The sequence below is a fragment of the Amblyomma americanum genome, chromosome 7, assembly GCF_052857255.1.
Source record: "Amblyomma americanum isolate KBUSLIRL-KWMA chromosome 7, ASM5285725v1, whole genome shotgun sequence".
NCBI lineage: Eukaryota > Metazoa > Arthropoda > Arachnida > Ixodida > Ixodidae > Amblyomma > Amblyomma americanum.
The window spans coordinates 162,163,104-162,182,769 of NC_135503.1; positions in this window are offsets into that span (position 1 = coordinate 162,163,104).

Below are 19,666 nucleotides of genomic sequence, written 5' to 3' on the forward strand. Positions count from 1 at the left end.
GGTTCCAATCTGCGATTTCTTTTCCATGCTAGAAGAGATTGGGAAAATGGGGGGATGGTCCGATGCTCAAATGCTGGGAATGGCGAGGTGTAAGATGGCAGGAGCTGCTCATGATTTTGCCTGGCGAGACGAAAAAAATCCACAAAATTTTGCGGAATTTAAGAAGCTCGCGTTTGAGCATTTCGACACTGAACCACGTCACGTGCGGGTACAGAGGTTCCGTGACGCCGGACAGATGGTAGGGGAGGACGTGCGAACATTTGCGTCGCGGCTTCAGCGCCTAGCACGCGATACGTTAAGCAGGGAGGAGGAAGGAGACCAGTTAAGGAAGAAATACGCGGAGGATATACTTAAAGAGGAAATGACCGCTTTGTTCGTGGCTGGTCTGCAAGACCCCGTGCGCCGGTTCGTGCTCTCGCGCAAGCCGAGCAATTTCGACCAAGCCGTGGAGGCCGCATTGGATGAGGAACGAAATGAGGCGTTAACGACAGCCGCAGCGAGAGTACGCGTCATAGAGAGAGCGGTGCTCAACCCTGAGGTTGCTCTCTTGACAGAGCGGTTAGATCGCTTGGAACAGCTGCTAACTCAGCAGGTAGAACGCCAGGTTGAAGCGCGCGCTCAACAGCGCCCATTCGCTGGAAACCGGAGACCGCCTCAAAGCTACAGGCGCGGTATGCGAGATTTTGAAGAAATCGTATGCTTCGCTTGCCAGGGTCGCGGACACATCGCCAGGTTCTGCCAAAACGTGCACCGTGGGGAGCCACAAAGAGAAGCAGGCGAGACACGCCCTAAGCAAGCCGACAGCGGGGCTCCAGATACCGAGACAAAAAACTAGTTAGTCCTCCCCAGCCTGAGGAGCGTGGGGAGGGAGCAGTAGATGATGAGGTGGTGGTAGTTTGTGTGGCCGACGAGGCATGCCCTGTTGTGCGTTGCAAGTTAAATGGTTGTTGCATGGAATTGTTGATAGATACGGGGTCAAAGTTGACATTGCTTAAGGAGAGCAGTTTTAACACGCTTCGAAGGAAGGGGGACCGCGAGGTGTTGGAAGCGTCTGGTGGTATGGCAACCAAATTTGTAGGCATAACGGGGGATCCTCTTGGCATAAGTGGACTCTACCGGTTACACTTCTCCCTCGGCGGAATTGCATTGGAGCACCCCTGCTACGTATGCCCGGACACGGTGTCTCTGCCAAACGGAGTGTCAGGTATATTAGGGCAGGATTTTTTGAGAAAAGGGAAGGTAGTAGTCTCATTCTCTGAGGAAGAGGTTAATGCGGGCGGCTCAAAAGTTCCGTTTTTGAACAGGAGAGGGGCTGAGATTCGCATTACCGATATTGACACCCGTCAAACAGTGGGATCATTGGAGAAGGTATATTCGCGGGTTGCCGTCCGGCTGGTCGAGGAGGCTGTCGTCCTTCCTTGGTCGGAGCACATTTTGTACGCGTTTGTGCCTTCAGATGTAGAGAGCGGCGCCGTGGGAGTGCTTGAGCCGGTCGACTCTCTCAGCAATGGCCTGAAGGCAGCCGCGTGCCTCGTGACAGTTAATGACGCCCACAGAGTGCCCCTACGGGTGGTTAACTGTAGCCAGCAGCCACTGAGCCTTCCCAAGAACAAAACATTGGCTTTCTTCACCTCTGCGATAGAGCAACGTGAGCCCACCGATACGGTACTCGCAACTGTAGAGCATGCTAGTCCTTCGGCTGCTCCAAAGGTGTCGTTCGATCTTTCTCACGTAAAATCCAGGGAGAGGGAGGCTCTGGCTGGTTTGCTGAACGACTACTCGGAGGTATTCGCCGCTTCCAACCTGGATTTGGGCTGCTGTGGCGTTATAAAGCACAGGATAGAAACCGGCACTTCATCGCCCGTTTACCAGCGTGCGTACAGGATTCCTTACTCCCAACGTGAGGAGATGGAGCGGCAGGTGCAGGACCTGATTGATCGCGGCATTGTCGAACACTCAAAGTCACCCTGGGGAGCACCAGCACTATTAGTGGAAAAGCCAGATGGCTCGTATCGATTGGTAGTGGACTACCGCAAACTAAATGCCGTAACTCGCATCGATCCATACCCCATCCCCAATATACAGGAGACGCTTTCTCAGCTGGGCTCTGCCAGGTACTTCACGGTAGTGGACATGGCGGCGGGATTCTGGCAGATAGCAATGGATCCGGCAGATGCCGAGAAAACGGCATTCAACACGCCCTCAGGGCCCTATGAATGGAAAAGAATGCCGATGGGTCTGGCCAACAGCCCTGCTGTCTGGCAGAGAACCGCTGATGTTATCCTGGCAGGTCTTCTGGGGAGGCTGTGCTTCGTGTATATGGATGACATTATCATATACAGTGACAGTTTTGATAACCATTTGCGCGATATTGAGCAGGTTTTGGTGCGACTAAGAGCAGCGGGTCTCAAGCTGAAGCCCTCTAAGTGCCAATTCCTCAAAAACGAGGTGAAATACCTCGGGCACGTTGTTTCAGCTGACGGCGTGCGACCGGACCCTGAGAAACTAAGGTGTGTCTCGGATTTTCCATCCCCGACTAGCGTCCGCCAGGTCCGGCAGTTTCTCGGCCTGATCGGTTACTACCGAAGGCACATAGAGGAGTTCGCCAAGCTCGCTAAGCCGCTCACCGCCTTAACAGCCAAAAATGTCGCCTTTCGCTGGGACGAAAACGCGGAGAATGCTTTTGGGGCCCTGAAAGGGAAGCTAATGAGTGCACCGCTGTTGCGCCACCCGGATTTTAATTTGCCCTTCGTTATGGCCACAGATGCGTCAAAGTTCGCAGTTGGTGCCGTGCTATCTCAGATTATCGAGGGCAAAGAACATCCCGTTGCTTTTGCTAGCCGACAGCTGAGCCCCACAGAGCAAAAGTACGGAGCTACGGAAAGGGAGTGCCTCGCCGTTGTCTGGGCAGTAAAGCACTTCAGATGCTACCTTTACGGCCGCAAATTCAAGCTAGTCACAGACTGCCATCCCCTGAAATGGGTGATGAGTGTCAGGGACCCTAGCTCGCGACTCGCTAGATGGAATCTACACCTGCAGGAATACTGCTTTGAAGTTGAGCACAAGTCAGGAAAGACACATCTGAATGCTGATGCACTCAGCCGCACAGCTGCCGTGGCAGCTATAGAAGAGTTTGTCCCCGTAGTCGACCCCGCCGAATTACGCACAGAGCAGTGCAAAGATCCTGACCTGAAGCGAATAATCGAAAGCTTAGAGGGCGCACCGTCTCACCCCGAACAGCTAGGTTATTTCATTGACAAAGACGGCACCCTGTGTCGGCGCACGAGGCCAACCAGGAAAGGGAGACCAGAGAAAACCGCTTGGGAGAGAGTCGTCATATCTCGGTCGTGGACAGAAAGGGTTCTTCGCGCGTTTCACGATGCGCCATGCGCCGGTCATTTTGGCGTAGCGAAGACACGCAGGCGTGTGGAGCGTTTGTACTTTTGGAGTGGCATGCGACAGGATGTTAGAGACTACTGTGCGAAGTGTCATTCCTGTCTCGAAAGAAAAACACCCAAGGGACGAAGACCAGCTCCAATTCAGCCGTTCCCTGAGGTTTCGGCTCCCTTCGAGCGGACAGGTATGGAGATAATGGGCCCATTGCCCACGACCACTTCCGGAAACAAGTACATTTTAGTATTTGTCGACCACCTTTCAAAATTAGCGGAAGCGGTAGCACTCCCAGATCAGAAGGCAGACACGGTCGCAAGAGCATTTGTCGAACAGATCGTGCTCCGACATGGACCCCCGAGGCAACTCTTGACAGATCGGGGAACGAACTTCGTGTCGCAGCTAATGAGGAGAGTTTGCGAGCTGCTTAAGATCGCTAAGAAGCAGACAACACCGTACCATCCGGCTTGCAACGGCGCGGTGGAGCGACTGAACCAAACCGTGGCCGGGTTCCTGTCGCATTTTGTTTCGCGCGACCAGCGGGACTGGGACTTGTGGCTCCCGTATGCAATGTTTGCCTACAATTCCGCAGCACACGAGAGCACGGGCGAATCGCCATTCTTTCTTCTCTACGGCCGAGACCCGGACCAGCCTAGTGAAGTGCCAGAGGGCCCCCGTCGTGTCCCATACGCTTCACTGGACGACTATAAGGTTGAGCTAGAATCGCGCTTGCAAGTGGCGAGGGACATCGCAAAGGAGTCCTTAAAGAAAGCGGCGAAGCGCAGGAAGGAGGTGCACGATCGCAGTGCTAGAGATGCGCCGTTTGATGTGGGGGACAGCGTGTACATTGAAAACTGCCAAAGGCAGATTGGGCTAGCTCGTAAGTTCCAGACGAAGTGGAGAGGACCGTGCGAGGTTGTCGAGAAGCTTTCTCCGGTAAACTTCAGAGTCCGAGACGTGAACCGGCGTTTGATAACGATACACGCAAATCGCCTCAAGTCGGCACCGGTTCAGTATTCACGAAATGAGGAAAGGGAAAGCGCGGATTTTGATGGGGACAGAAGTGAAGCGGAGCGCGCAGATAGTTCGCAAGAAACGCCCTCTCCTGCATTTGTTCGGCAGGCGCCCGAGGTGACGGCCGGAGCCACGAGCCCTCGCGAGTCCCAAAGCAGACAAAGGGGCACAGACTTACTTAGTATGACTCATGAAGGCCGATATCCGCTGCGAAATCGGAAAGCTAAGTCGGACTAATGGCGTAAACAGAGCGGAGTTGTGAACTGGTTAGAATTGTGTAATGCCGCAGCTCATAACATTGCTATGTGCTTATGTGTTAAGTTATCGGAGTTGGTAGTTAAACCTTTCTGTCATTAAGTAGCACCTTCACAGGAGAGCATGCGGAGCGCATGCAGAACCTGCCCTACTTCCTTTCGTTATCTATATTTTTGTCTGTGCCGTGATCGTGCTAGAAGTGGGAGCTCCTTTGTAACTGTGGTAAATTTATTTCGTCCAGTTTGGACTAGAAAGGAGAGGCTTGGGTGCTGAGTTTCATGTTTATCTGTAAAAGAAGATCAGTGCTGCCCCTGGAGACGCCAGTATTGACAGCGGAGGCATATGGTGTTGTGCAGTGGTGTTGAGTGCAGCGAAAAGTGTTTTGTCGGACGCACTGTGCGAGGCGATTCAGAAAGACAAGGGGAGCTGCGTGGACTCAAATGTTCGGAGAAAATTCTTCTGGAGGGTGAGCGAGTGTGACATTCCGTGTGTGCTACGAGGATCCACGTTCGACGGCGCGGCGTAGACGGAGACCCGTGACAGCGGCATCATCAATTACCCAGCCATGCTCTTTGAGTGACGACCAGAACAACCGGACCCGCCGCCGCCGCCGCGGGGAAACAGGCTTTATCCTCCCCAATTTCCGGGCACATTCCAGGACAAGGGAGCTGTCAGCGGGCCAGAGCGCGCCGTACCACAGCCGACGCTATGCGCTACCGCGAAGACAACATTCTTTCCCTCCTTCCCCTTTCGACGTGGGCTATCGCCGGGAAGGCACCCACAGCTTCCCGCCGTGCCTCGTGAGCAAAAGCGCATTCCCAGAAGGGCCGCGACGGACACCTGTCATGGCGGACGGGCAGTACTCGCCAAGAATGTGGAAAGACAGGCGCTAGTAAATTAGCTCCGAAGAGAGAGCCTTTGTATACTCTCACTTGAGAGAGAGTGGTGGCGTTTTTGTTGTTTATTTAGTTTGTATTGTTAACAGACTCTGGGTTCGAGGCTAAGCCCAACCCAAGGGGTGGTCCCCATCTCGCATGTTATTTTGGATTGGAGAATTGATGCTTTGGGCGGGCCACTGGAAATGACCGCCCTTAGTCCTTTGTTAATCAAGTGCTTAAAAGCACATGTAAACGGATGCAGGCCAGTCTGAGCTGGGGCTCCATGCTTAGCATGTAATGTGATGCTACTTAGGCACTAACCTGCCCGGTCGATGAGTAAAGTAGTGCAAAGTTTGTTCTTTTGTAAATTCAGTTCTGCTTTTTCCAGTTTAACTCTCTGTATATGTATGTTGTAAAATTATGCTCTGCTGTCATCATCTACAAGCTCGCCTCCTGTTCATCTTCCAAGCCGAACGACACTAGAGGAAGGGTTTGTGAACCATCCGCGAAGAAACGGACGACTATTGAAATTCTACTGCATACATGCTCAGGACGACATCGTTCGCCAAGAGGGCCTTCAGCGCCGAAGCCCGACGGCGTGCAGCTTCTGCCAGCAACCGCTCGAGCCCAACTCCGGAGCCACTCCATCGCCCCCATGAAGTCGTCGGCACGTAAGCTCGGACGCCCCAGCCTCTGATGTATAATAATCTTATTCATGTGCAATTATTGAATATACCTGTTTGTTTAAACTGAGCCATACGGTGTCTCTTTGCCTCTCCGTCCCGTGTGGACCTGCGCATTATGGGGGTCATCACAGCATGAAAAACCATTGCCGCGGGGTGCATTACAATGCGGCTGAAAGCGTTCTCAATGCGATAGAGCATTTTGTGTACTGTTGCCTTAACTGAGTGTGCCAGCTCGGAGGCAATACAAGTGTTCTAATGGTTCGTAGCTGCAATTAAGTCAAGTCGCGCGCGCAACTTTGTCTTTCCCTTTTGCCGGCATATTTGAGCCTATTTTGCCACAAATAATTTTGCACTCTGTGTCAATACCAGCTAGTCAACCAACAGTTTTATCTTATTCGTAGAACAAGTATATGCCCTTTTTTTCCATGCACTAGGGGAGCTTTTATGAATGCACTAGAGCTTAGAATGGTCTTGTAGACAGCTTGCAGCTTGTCATATATGCAAAGAAAAACACAATGTCATATTCAAGAAATTACTGGAAAAGTAATTAAATGTTAGGAATTTCAGTTACAGGCAGCTAGCTAACATTAAATGCTTTGTAAACAGCACCGCTGCCAGAGTTTGGGCACCACTTTCACGGTTACTGTAATGTTTTCATTAGCAACTGGGCTTATATGTTCTGACACTAAGGAAAGGAAAAAACTTTCACACAGAAACCTTTCACCACTTCAAGTGAATTTATTCTATGCCATATAACATATATGACACACCACACAATTAAGGTATGGCACGTACAACTAACATTAGTATATGTATCTTTTTATGATTTCATAATGATTATAACTAGACAAAAATTTCAAACTCAATACAGACCAGGAGCACAGACTGTTGGGCGAGTTGGTGCATTGAAAACACGTACAAGCGCAAAAAACACAAAGACACGAAGAAGGAGACTGAGACACCACAAGCACTAACTTCCAACTGAAAACTTTGACAGAAACACACATTATATTGACCTTGTTGCATGACGTCATCTGACAGCACTACCGACCTCAATTGGCCACACTCAGAAAATTAATTTCTTTGGCTGTCAGTGCAACAGATGGTGCGCTGACGCATGACACACCCGCTTTCCTAATCAGATCTGCTTTTATTATTTCTCTTACATCCTGGCATTTATGCTTGGCTACTATCTTGCATGCGCTGAAGAAAAGTTTACATGGCTTTCTGTTCTTTTCAGCGCAGTCACAGCAATTTACAGACAGATTTCAATCCCTGTGATTGCCTACTTTCCACCTGTGCTCAAGTAGTCTTTCATTTAGGCATCGGCCAGTTTGACCTATGTACCTAGAGCCACACGAAAGGGGAATTTCGTAGACCACACCTGAAGCACATGCCACAAAAGGATCACGGTGTTTGATAGTGCATGGCTCTTTAGGCTGTTGGAACAGATTAGTCATTTTCACCAGCTTTCAGGAGCAGAGAGCACCACTCTGACATCACTGACGGAAATCTTCTGTACATTGCTATGACTGCGCTGAAAAGAACAAAAAGCCATGTACATCGTTCTTCAGCACGTGCAACATATTAGCCAAGCATAAATTCCAGGATGTAAGATAAATATTAGAAGCAGATCTGATTAGGAAAGCGGGTGCGTCATGCGTCAGCGCACCATCTGTTGCACTGGCAGCCAAAGAAATTAATTTTCTGAGTGTGGCCAATTGAGGTAGGTAGCGCGGTCAGATGACGTCATGCAGCAAGGTCGATATAATGTGTGTTTCTGTCAATACATTTTTCCGTTGAAAGTAAGCGCTCGTGGTGTCTCAGTCTCCTTCGTATTTTTGTGTTTTTGTGCGCTTGTACGTGTTTGAATACAGACTTATCATGCATAAATATTGCAGCAGCTAAATGCACGAAGGTATGCTACAATGAAATGATAAACCATAAAAAAAAGGAAATGACAAGAAAGAGCACAACATCGAACAGCCTATTTTGTACATAGGACAAAATTATAAAGCAGGTAAGGTCCCCGCAAAAGAAGAGGGCCTCAATTACTTCGTGTCACAGGTATATGGACTAGGACAGCACAGCACACTGCGCAAAAAAGGCATTGTAAAGAATACAGTAGGCCCATGCTTGATATCGGCATCATTTCAAGCAACGGAATGTTATTTTTGTGCAAGCGAAGAGAAATACAATATGGTGCGTACAATATGCAGCTGATTGGGCGCTCATGTTCATTTCAGTTGAGTCATAGAAACGAAGACATATTTCTAAGTGGCATAAATTGAAACTTGCTGAGAATGCCAAAGAAATGAGAACAGCTTCTTACCACACAGTACAGTACTAACAGCTATGCAATGTTCAACATGCCCAACGATTTTTATCATTCCATTAAGGGAATACATGTATTTACAAAAGGTATAAATACACGCAGAAGGTGGCAGCAAAAAGAGCTGAAGAGCAAGGGTAAGTAACACGCATTAAGTTCGTGAACCTTTTTGCCCGTGCAGCAACCAAACTTCATAACCTCTGGGTTTCAAAAGCACTACACCATAGAAGTGCTTCCAAGACATTTATGATGAAGCTGAGCCATACTTACTTAACAGACATGGTACACGCATCAATGTCTATTACAAGACTGTGGGTACCAACTACATGTACAAAACATGCCACAACTGACAAGAGTTTCTTTCACCCTTTGCATCCCATATGATATCAAGAGCTACAGGGCTAAAGACAAAAGTGAAAAGTACAAAATGGCAGTGCAGCTAAGAAAACATGCAATTCAAGAACACTGAACACACTTAGCCATGAAGCATATAGAACAGTTTTCAAGTGTTTCAATCAAGAACAGCAATTTTCAGTAAAAAAACTTCTTAAGGTTGCCACAACAGAAAGCAAAAACAGCAAAATCAACTGAACTAGGGACTAATCTTAAGTACAAAAGTACACAGCAAAAGCTTGCTCTAAGCCACTACCACAGCGGTGGCCAAGTGATTTGACCATCCGCCACGCAAGTGAGGGGCGTGGGGGTTTGGTATCCAGTGCTGCTGGATACCCACCGATGATACAACGGAAGCTTTCCCTATGGCCTAGTCCTCGGCATTTCTGAGGTGGAATGCTTGGAAAATCCTAACTTCTCAATGCATCGGAGACCACATCAGAATTGACAGCTTTCCTTTGAGCTCAGTTCTCGAGTAAACACTGTGATGCGATAATCTATTCTGTAATTGTTTGGCGCACCAGATACGAAGCTAACATCAACACCATCAATAAAAACACACTGGGCGGAGACATCATCACTTGAGTAAAGGCGCAGATTTCTCTCTTGTGGAGGGCAGCAGCACTTGTGCATGTAAGTCACTCCTCTGAAGTTGCTGTCAGATGTCATTAGCTCTTGACAAACTAACACTATCTTCCTTGTATCCAGTAATACTGAGCATATATCAGTCACAAGACAGTAGATATCATCGCTCATTCTCACACAGGAAGAAAAAGTTTTCCTGGCCCGGGTGTGCGAATTGGTAGTAATGGTTAAATTATTAAGCTGAAAGTGTGAATAATGGGTCATGCCTGGTACCTGCCCGTACTTTCTAATAAGTTCTTCCACTGTACTGTCTAGTCGCGCAGACAGCAGTGGAGCTCCAAGAATACAGACTCTCGACTTCACAAAGCGATGCGCGTTCATTATCTTGTTAAGCTTGCTCTCTAGAAAAGTGGGCAGGCTGACATATTTTTTTGCTGTCCTTAACCAGTTCCTCATGATATAGCGGTCTGCAACCTGGAGTGGAACTCCCTGGGCTGCTATTACATGCTTAACAAGCTCTCCGTTGCCATTCTCAAAAGGGAACGTAGATGTACCCCAAAGTGGGCCCTGCATCTTAACGCTTTTTGATAGATGGACCAGTTGATGCACATTAAAGGTTGCAGCGGAGGCCCCATATAGTGTATACACTCTGCTCACAAAGGACGACAAGAGATCATCTGCTTCCTGCAAATCAGCATCACTAACAGAAGCTTGAAGGAGGAGGAACACTCTCTGGCAGAGCATACTAAAGTGATTGAGATATGTAGATGGCAGTACATCTGTCAAACAGGGCAGTGAAAAATACAACAGCCACTAAAGCCATTCAGTGGCCTTCCAGTGAGCTCGTTCAGAGAGAAGCCATGGGAGCCGACAAAATGAACTTGGGGGCTTCATTTTTCGAATACGCCTGTCAAGGTCCCTGATGCGCCGTCCAATATAGTAGGCTTCTCCAGTTGCAGAGAGCCACAGGTCCAGCAGCTGTATTGTGACGCCTTCAAGGACACAGTGCATGACATCCGGTGGCATGCATCGCACAAGATTGAAGCTTTGCAACTGAATAAGAGGCGATGGCCCCTTCATTCCGTGCACTGGATCCTTGCGCAGGTGAGCTTGACGCATGTCCTCAACCACCTCCGTGTGTGTGCGTTCTGGCACTGTTGTTCGGCCCGGAACATAGCGAAGGACCCCTGAGAAAACAGAATTGAGATTAGGCTTCTGCCAAAAACTATGGCTACTCTTGTGTTGAATCAGCTGGCAAAAACTATGCAGCATCATAGATCCAAATTTTGTCATAAATCAAATCAAATCAAATCTTTATTTACATCATCCAGATGTTAGGGGCGCAGACAAAAAGCTCTCACTGGAGCTTGATTGCGCGCCTGCGTCCCCGTACAAGGTTACAAGGTTTGTTTGATTACAAATATTGGCAGCAACTAACATAACAATTGCGTTTGAGGAAAAATAAGCGAGACACAACTGACTCGGAAAAAATAAAAAAAGAGATAAAAACAGACAAAAACAGGAAAAGAATTAAGATGCAAAAATACTGGTTTGTAAGACTAACACAAAGCATTTAGCAATAATGGTAAGAGGTAGCTGAGCATTTGACGTCCATAGTTAGTTCGTATTTGGGGAATGAACCATTTATCGCGGTTTCTTAAGGCATAAGTGTGTTCTCTAGGTGTTAGTTGAGACAAAGTTTCAAGAAAATTACGATAGGTATTACTTCTCCTATATCGTTTTATTAAGTTGACATTATATAGCTCGTGTATTGGAGTTATGTGGAAGGCATTAAAAAGGGGTTTTGTCGTAACGTCGCGGGGGATGCTTGCAATGCTTCTTATGGCTCGTTTTTGGATTACATGTAACCTGTTTAAGTTTGAGAGTGTAGTAGTTCCCCATACCGTGAAACCGTAGTTTAAAACGGAAGCAAACATGGAATTATAAAGAATTAGTTTCACTTTTTGTGGCAAAAAATAGCGTAGTTTACTTAACACACGAGTTATTTTTGACAGCTTGTCCGCTGTTTTACCGACATGTGTTGACCACGATAAATGCTTCTCAAAATATACTCCAAGGCTTTTTACGACGGAGACAACTTCTAAAGGCACAGACACAATCCGAAGTGAAAAGTCGCTATCGCACACTATTTTATTTCTTGGCCTAAAAAGCACGACTTTTGTTTTATTTATGTTTATAGATAGTGAGTTGACGATCGACCAATGATTTAAAAGATGTAAACACGTGTTTGCTTGTTCAGTCAGATTTTGTATATTGCTAGAGTTGAAAAATAAACTGGTATCATCAGCATATATTATAAATGTTGGGCGTGGGTCAATGAGAACGATGTCATTAATGTAGATGATAAAAAGTAGAGGCCCCAATATGCTTCCTTGCGGGACACCTGCTAAAACTGATTTCGGGTCGGATAATTTATTGTTAATTACTACTGCAGATAAATAAGAGTTCAATATGTTATGAAAAACGCCACGGAAGCCATAGAACTCAAGTTTAGCAAGCAGTGTCAGATGATTAATAGAATCAAATGCCTTTGAGTAATCTACAAATACACCGAGAGTTAATTGGTGCTGTTCGAAAGATTGCAGGATTATTTCCTTTTGAGTTAAAAGCGCTGTATCTGTGGAGTGGCCACTTCTAAACCCATGTTGATGAGGTGTCAATAAGTTATGTTTGATACAAAAGCTAATGATCCTTTTGTACAGCAGTTTCTCTAGGCATTTTGAAAAAATGGAGAGGATTGATATGGGACGATAGTTCGACAAGTTATTTTTCTCGCCACTTTTAAAGACTACTGTCACCCTAGCAACTTGCATGGCTTGTGGGAAAACTCCCTGCAGAAAGCATAGATTAAATATATGCTCTAAAACAGGACTAATTAGATCAATGGTATGTTTAATAGGTTGAATTTTTAGTTTTTAGATCATTTACGTCCCTTGTACTACTCGTTCGGAGAGCAAGAAAACAGCTTTCAATTTCACTGCGATCCGTTAGTGATAAAAATGCACTACTGTGATTTCTAGATTTCAGATAGCTCAGGGAATCAGGATTATGTACACTGTTAACTAAAGACACGAAGTAATTATTAAAAGTATCTGCTAGTTCTTTTCCCGAAAGTTTCTGATTTCGGACTAAGATTTCTAGCTCCACGGGTTCCTGTTCTGTACGGTTTAGAATTTTATTCATTTCTTTCCACATGAGGTCGCTTCGATTTTGTACATTAAAGAAAATAATTTTTCCATGTATTCCTTCTTGGTTTCTCGAAGAAATGAAGTTAAATTGTTGCGATATGATTTAAATCTGGCTAAGTCGTCGGAAGACCTAGTTCGAAGAAACCGTTTAAAAAGATTATTTTTCTTTTGAATCATATTTAAGCAACGACGATTTATCCAGGGCTTGCGCGCTTTACTAGGCCTCTTAGTTGTTTTATAAGGGAAACATTTATTGTACAAAAATTTTAGTGTGTTTATAAATGCGTCATATGCTTTGCTAGGGTCAGTTATTTTGTAGACGTGATTCCAGTCGTCTTTTCGTATTTCATTACTGAAATTTTCGATAGTTTGTTTTGTTATGCACTGGTATGTCATATAGGAAGGCTTACTCTTTCGAAATGCCGTTGGCAACTCGACAAAAAGAAAAATTGGCAGGTGATCACTAACTTGCGCTAGTACCACTCCAGACTTGATAAATTCCTTTGACACATTGCTACAGAAAACATCAATGGATGTCTGTGTTAACGGTCGCGTTTCTTCATCTATGAAGTTGGTAAGGGCGTAACATTCGAACAACCTGTTTGCTTCTTGTGACTCAGGAGATGAGGACGAAAAGTAAATATTAAGGTCACCACTTAGTATTAGCTTTAAGTCATTTTCGGTTACCCAAGATAACATTAGATCTAAAAAGGAAAAAAGGACTGAGATGTTCCCAGCTGGGGGACGGTATACCGCAGAAAATACATTACTGCCAGATTTCAAAGAAAGTATCTCATAATTTTCTTTCGTTTTTGAGAATTCTGGAATAAGGCAGCATTGGAAACATTTCTTAGCAGCTATCAACACACCTCCGCCCTTTTTATTAAGGCGAGATTGGAGATAAATATCGTACTGCGGCAGTTTCAGTGTCACCGTATCTTTCTTATACCACGTTTCGGTTATCATAATGACATCAAAATCAAAGGTAAAAGCATCCAAAAGGGCAACAACTTCATCTTCTTTGTTACAGAGTGACTGTGCGTTCAGATGAAAAAAAGTTGAGGCTTTTTTGTTTTTTGCGTACAAGGATGAAGCATCATCATGTGTAAGGAAGCCGGATACCACATTAGTAACAAAAAGAATGCACGGGAGGGGACGCCTAGTTTATCTTGTCTAAGTCTTTTAGGCAAGCGATCCTGACCACATCCGAACTTTCGTTCCTTCTAGCTAGAATGTGGCCATGACGTGTCCAGACGAATTTCCAGCTTTTCTCCTTTTTACGCGAAATTGCCATTCCTAGCAGCTTTTTCAGGGCAGGACACAAGTGCTCATTTATGTCGCCAAGGTCGCTTGTAGTCATATTGGTTTTTTTCGCCTTTGTTAGAACGGTGTCCCGCTTCAAGCGGTTGCGAAACTGCACAATGATGTTCGGGATTGTGGTATTCTTGGTAGGAACGCGGTGACAAGCATCAATGTCATCGAGCGCTATGGACTCATTGATCACTTCACCAACCCTCTGTAATGTGTCTTGAAGGTTCTCCCTCTCAGTTTCGGGAACACCCTTAATTTCAATGTTTTTATTTCTGGAAAACTGCTCTAGAACAGTGCATCGCTGTTCAAAGTCTTCTACAAGCTTCTTGAGTCCATCACGCTCGGATGACAGTGTAGCATTTTCAGCTCTGAGTACCTTGTTTTCTTCCTTAAGCGCTGTAAACTCAGCAGCTATGTCATCAAATTTTTTGGAGCAGAATTCAACACTGTTGGATAATTCGCGGCACTCATTCCGGACATCCCTCTCGATTGAGCTACGCAACGAAGCAATTTCCTTTCGGAATTCTATTCGGAGTTCTTCACGTAGCTTCTAGACATCAATAGGCATATTTCACAGGCAACGTCAGCTTGGCAGCGACAGCAGCAAAAGGTACTATAATACTATAAACGTAAAAAGGAGCAATAACCACAGACCTGTGGGTGACAAGAAAAAGCGTGCGGTCGGTCAGGCTTTGTCCCGCTGCCCCTGTCGCTGCCAAGTGAGGTAGACGCTGGTCCGATGACGCTTATGTAGTTGATGGCCCCTGGTGGTGGTTCCCTGTCGTTGCAGTCCTCGGCGATGAGCAGAAATAACTTGCGAGACGTAGGCACCACAGGCGTTGCCGTGACGTCACAAAAAGTTCTTTTCCAAAGGATAAATGCCCCGCCGCGGTGGCTCAGTGGTTAGGGCGCTCGACTACTGATCCGGAGTTCCCGGGTTCGAACCCGACCGCGGCGGCTGCGTTTTTATGGAGGAAAAACGCTAAGGCGCCCGTGTGCTGTGCGATGTCAGTGCACGTTAAAGATCCCCAGGTGGTCGAAATTATTCCGGAGCCCTTCACTACGGACCTATTTGTTCCTCTCTTCTTTCACTCCCTCCTTTATCCCTTCCATTACGGCGCGGTTCAGGTGTCCAACGATATATGAGACAGATACTGCGCCATTTCCTTTCCACCAAAAACCAATTATTATTATTATAAAGGATAAAAATCCTGGCACGTGGATTACGGCACATCACAGCAGATCAGGGGTATCTGTGGGTGACAAGAAAAAGCGTGCGGTCGGTCAGGCTCTGTCCCGCTGCCCCTGTCGCGCATCAAGGCCGTATTAAAAGCTAAGGCCTTCATTTTCAGGTATTTACAGGTTCTGTTCACATGACAATGAGTAGCCACTACACATGCACAAAAGACACGATGATCCACAAAACCAAAACAAGGAAGACAACATATACGTTCTCCCTTGGAAAGTCAAAACTGCGCAGTTATCCATACACATGTCTTGAGCGCAGGCGTCATGCTTCCATTCAGTGCATATACGATAATGACGACTGGCTGGCACACCTGATACAGCTTTCAAAAGCGACATAATTTAAACATTATTCATGATATGGCCTGGTGCGAGCCGTAGGTCGTTTGAAATACTAGATTATATTCCATGGTGCGCCATTTCAGCGCTCTAGACAGGTGTGTGCATGACTCAATGTGGAAATGAAAAAAAAATCAGGTGAACAAGTAGCGTGATAATTGATACAGTCAAACCTCATTACAAAGAACACAGATATAGCGAATTGTCGGAAAAAAGGAAAAAAATTCGGTTTGGTTGACCCACGCATTTTTTCTATGGGAATTCTATCTGTATAACGGAAAGAAAAATTCAACACTTATGCTCAATCGTTCATAACAAAGTAGTTTTTTTGCATTCACAAGACTCAAAGCAGCCGAAAAAAACTTCAAGGAATAGAAAATTGAGATCGTCTCAATTGCCCACAGGAAGAATCATGTTTGAACCGCCCGTGCATTCATACACCGCGCTGCACTTTGTTGACTTCATCGAGAAGTTTATCCTGTCAAATACCGTGAAGTGCAGCCAAACAAAGATCACGCCACTTTTTAAATAAATATGTTTGTGCGCATGACCAGAATCCATAGTTGCGTGCTCATTTCTGCTCTCCAGCGTGAAATGAAAGATTAGGTTTCACATGTCAATACCATAACTTAAATTCAAAAATTGTGCATTTTTGTAATTTTGTGCTTTCCAGCTTGGGCGCCTCTTGCTTCGGTTTACTGGCAGACTTTTTGTGCTGGAATTTGTAAGTGTACTTTCAAGATGAATATCAGATATAATGAATTTTCGCTTAAAATTTGACTTCGTTATAACGAGGTTCAACTTGGATTACATCCTTATTTGAACAACTTTCATACCCAAAGACAATTAACATTTGAAACGTATGTACTGTGCGACTGGACAGAAGCAAACATTACAGATAGCTCCATTCACACACTACTACCTTTACTACTTAGCTCCTTTCCATGATGTCTTAATTTCCATCAACCTTATAATATGAACTAGGATAAGAGGTACACTGGAGTTATAGTTACACAGAGCTTCGATGATCCTATTTCTCAGGCTGATACTGTAATCAATATTTTCACTCAAGAGATACTCATTGAACAACACAGTTTTACTAACCACTGCTTCTAGATTAGCAGTGCTGCACCTTAATGAAGAAAAATTACGTACCATACACTTACCATCTATAATGGTCCCTTCTTCAAGGCACAAAGGGCATCCAAAAAAGCCATTAAATTGCTTCATGTTAAGCAAGGCTGCCCTTGCGGGCGAGTCCACAGAGCAGCAGGTCGCATACACTTTTGATGCCATTGTTTCCCCGGCGTGCTTCCAGGCGATAACTCCAACTTTGTTGAAGGCGTCAACAAATGCTTTCATAAATAGCAGGGCTGGTGGGTGCCGTTTGGCGAACCATAAGGCTCCAATGAGGACGTCTTGAAATCTTAAGTTGAAAGGCATCTCATTGATTAGAAGCTGATGGGCCATACACTGGACTTATTAGACTTGAAAACTGGTGACCCATAAGTGTTCAGACAAACTGTGATCTCGCACCACTTCATCTTCAGCTGGCGCCTGATGCTCCGGTACATACGACCATGCGTCATGTCACCATAGATCCCATAGGCTGCCGAAGAAAGTGTTTTCAAACTGCTGTAGAGTTGTTCAGAATGAAGCATTATTCTGCCATACAGCTCTCTCCTCAGGTAGAAGAGTAGGAAGAAGCTCCCTCCTCTTACAAGTTCTTGAACGCTGAAGGAACGCTCACATGGTGCGCAAGTAAAACCTTGAAGGCTTCCGTTGGCATTTTTTACGCCAAAGTAAGCCAGACATGTGCTACAGTAAAAATGCATATTAACAGACTCCATCCTGTCTTTCCACAGTTTTCGAAACATGTACTTGCTCTCCGGCAAAACTTCAGTGCCAGAGAGTGTGCTAACAAGAATTAGCAGGCCCTCCACTTGCGCCACGATAGCCCGGAATGCACGACATAGTTTAAAATAAGCAGCAATGCCTGTGCCTTCGTTAATGTTTGGTTCGGCAATGTTTCGGTGGAGTATCTCTCAAAATAGTCTTTCACCTCGTCGTTTTCGAGGCCAGCGCTGTCTTCCGCCTCTGCCTCACTTTGTTCAGAGCTCTCGTCGCAGTCAAAGTACTCATCACGGTCATTTTGTGACGGTGATGAGGTGACATTTGCTGATGAGGTCAGGTGAGCTGGGTCATGAGGACCACTAGAGGTACCGTTTGATGCGCTTTCTCTTTCATTTTCTGACGAATCAGTGCTTCCGTCGTCTTCATGATGCTGCTGCTCCTGCCTCATGCGTTGATTGTGCACAGTCTGTTTTGGAATCCGGCAAGGCTCTCCCGGCTCCAGATAGCGGCGGTACCTTTTTTTTTGGTGGCATGTTGGAATCGTTGCAAGTCAGGAAACTGGCGTGCACAAACTTGAAAAACGCAGACGCAGATAAAAGGCGTAGGTCCGCAAGTCTTCGAAGAGCTATAAAACCAATGTCCTGCGCGAAAACATCCAAAGAAAAGAAAGGCCAGAATTCAGACACGCATGCGCTAGGTACCTTGGGAACGGTGCCACGCTGCCTGGTGTAGCGCACGGATTACTGCTGTGAGCTAACAGATTGACGCTTTATATATAAATATATATATATATATATATATTACGGATGCTCAATGATCACTGTAGCACTTGTGGTTGCGAATATGATGAAATTAAAAAAAACAACTAAACGCAGCAGTTCATTGATTGTATGTTTGTTTTATAAATTCAGTTGACCGGTGCTGGTGTGGACGAGCGGTACCGTGCTCTTCTTAGAAATAGATGATACGGGTTCGATCCTGCGATAATTTTGTGATTTTTTTAAAGGCTCTTTTTCTACTTTCTTTTCCGCGCGTACTGTACAGAAATTCCTCACGTAATTGAAATATTTCGTTCACTTTGTTGCTTTGTATCGATTCATAAAGAATTATGTATACCTACAGTAATCTATAATTTAATATATTAAGTTAGTAGTGCTCTAGAGCACTCGAAAACGGCCAGCCGAAGATGCCATGCATTAGAAAATATGTATACAAGATCCCCTGCTTGAACTGCTCGGCGACATGCGCTGGCCAAACCATAAACTTCGCCCAAAGAATGAAGCAGAACAAAGCGGATGTCAAACATATTAACAGGGAACAGAGCGGGGCGGCAGAATACTGCGAGGCGTCTGACCACAAGATTGACCTGGAGGGTATCGTTGGTACCATATGCTGGACACCGCGTGGCACCCGCGCAGAAGGCTTTGAGTCATGGTCCATTCAGCTGACGCAGTGCATTGTTAACCGGTCCCTTGGTACCATTTCCCCTCTGTACCTCCGGTCTGCTTTCTGTGACCCGGCTGATGAATAAACGAGGGCTTAAAATTAAGGCAAGCTGGCTGCAACTCGCCTGCAGTCACAACTGATTAAAGAACTGAGTAGGTTCCGAAACTACGTATTTTTCAGTTTTTGTTGGCGCTTTTTCTAACTTCAATTAAATTGTTAACTATGCAGGAAGACCTCTGTCAAATGTTTTCTTTTCAATAACCCGGGCCGGACCACGCGATATGATGTTTACATCGACAGTTCGTCACCTCTTCATTCGGTTAAAAATATGTTCCATGTATTTCCTGCATTGGTTCTTCCTAAAATAAAAAGCGTTCAAATATGCACACGTTTTAATATTTGTATAAACTAAGAGAGCAACCGATTTGCCTGGCACGTATACATTTGGTCCGTACCTTTTCTTCAGTTTATGCCAATTGAAGGTGAATTTTGTCATTAAAAAAAAGCGCGGCCACGTACCTGTTAGGCCCCTCACGATAGCCGAGAAACTGTCATTCAGCGCAAAAAATTAGGCAGTATTTAACGCATTCGCGGTTTGGAGGCATGTAAACGACGTCATATGGACGTTCGAATAGGGCGGTGGGTGGTTTCGCTAAGCACGAAAGGGGAACTGCATGAATCTTTTGATTGAATGGCTCCAATGTGATCAGCATATATGCTGCCAATTGT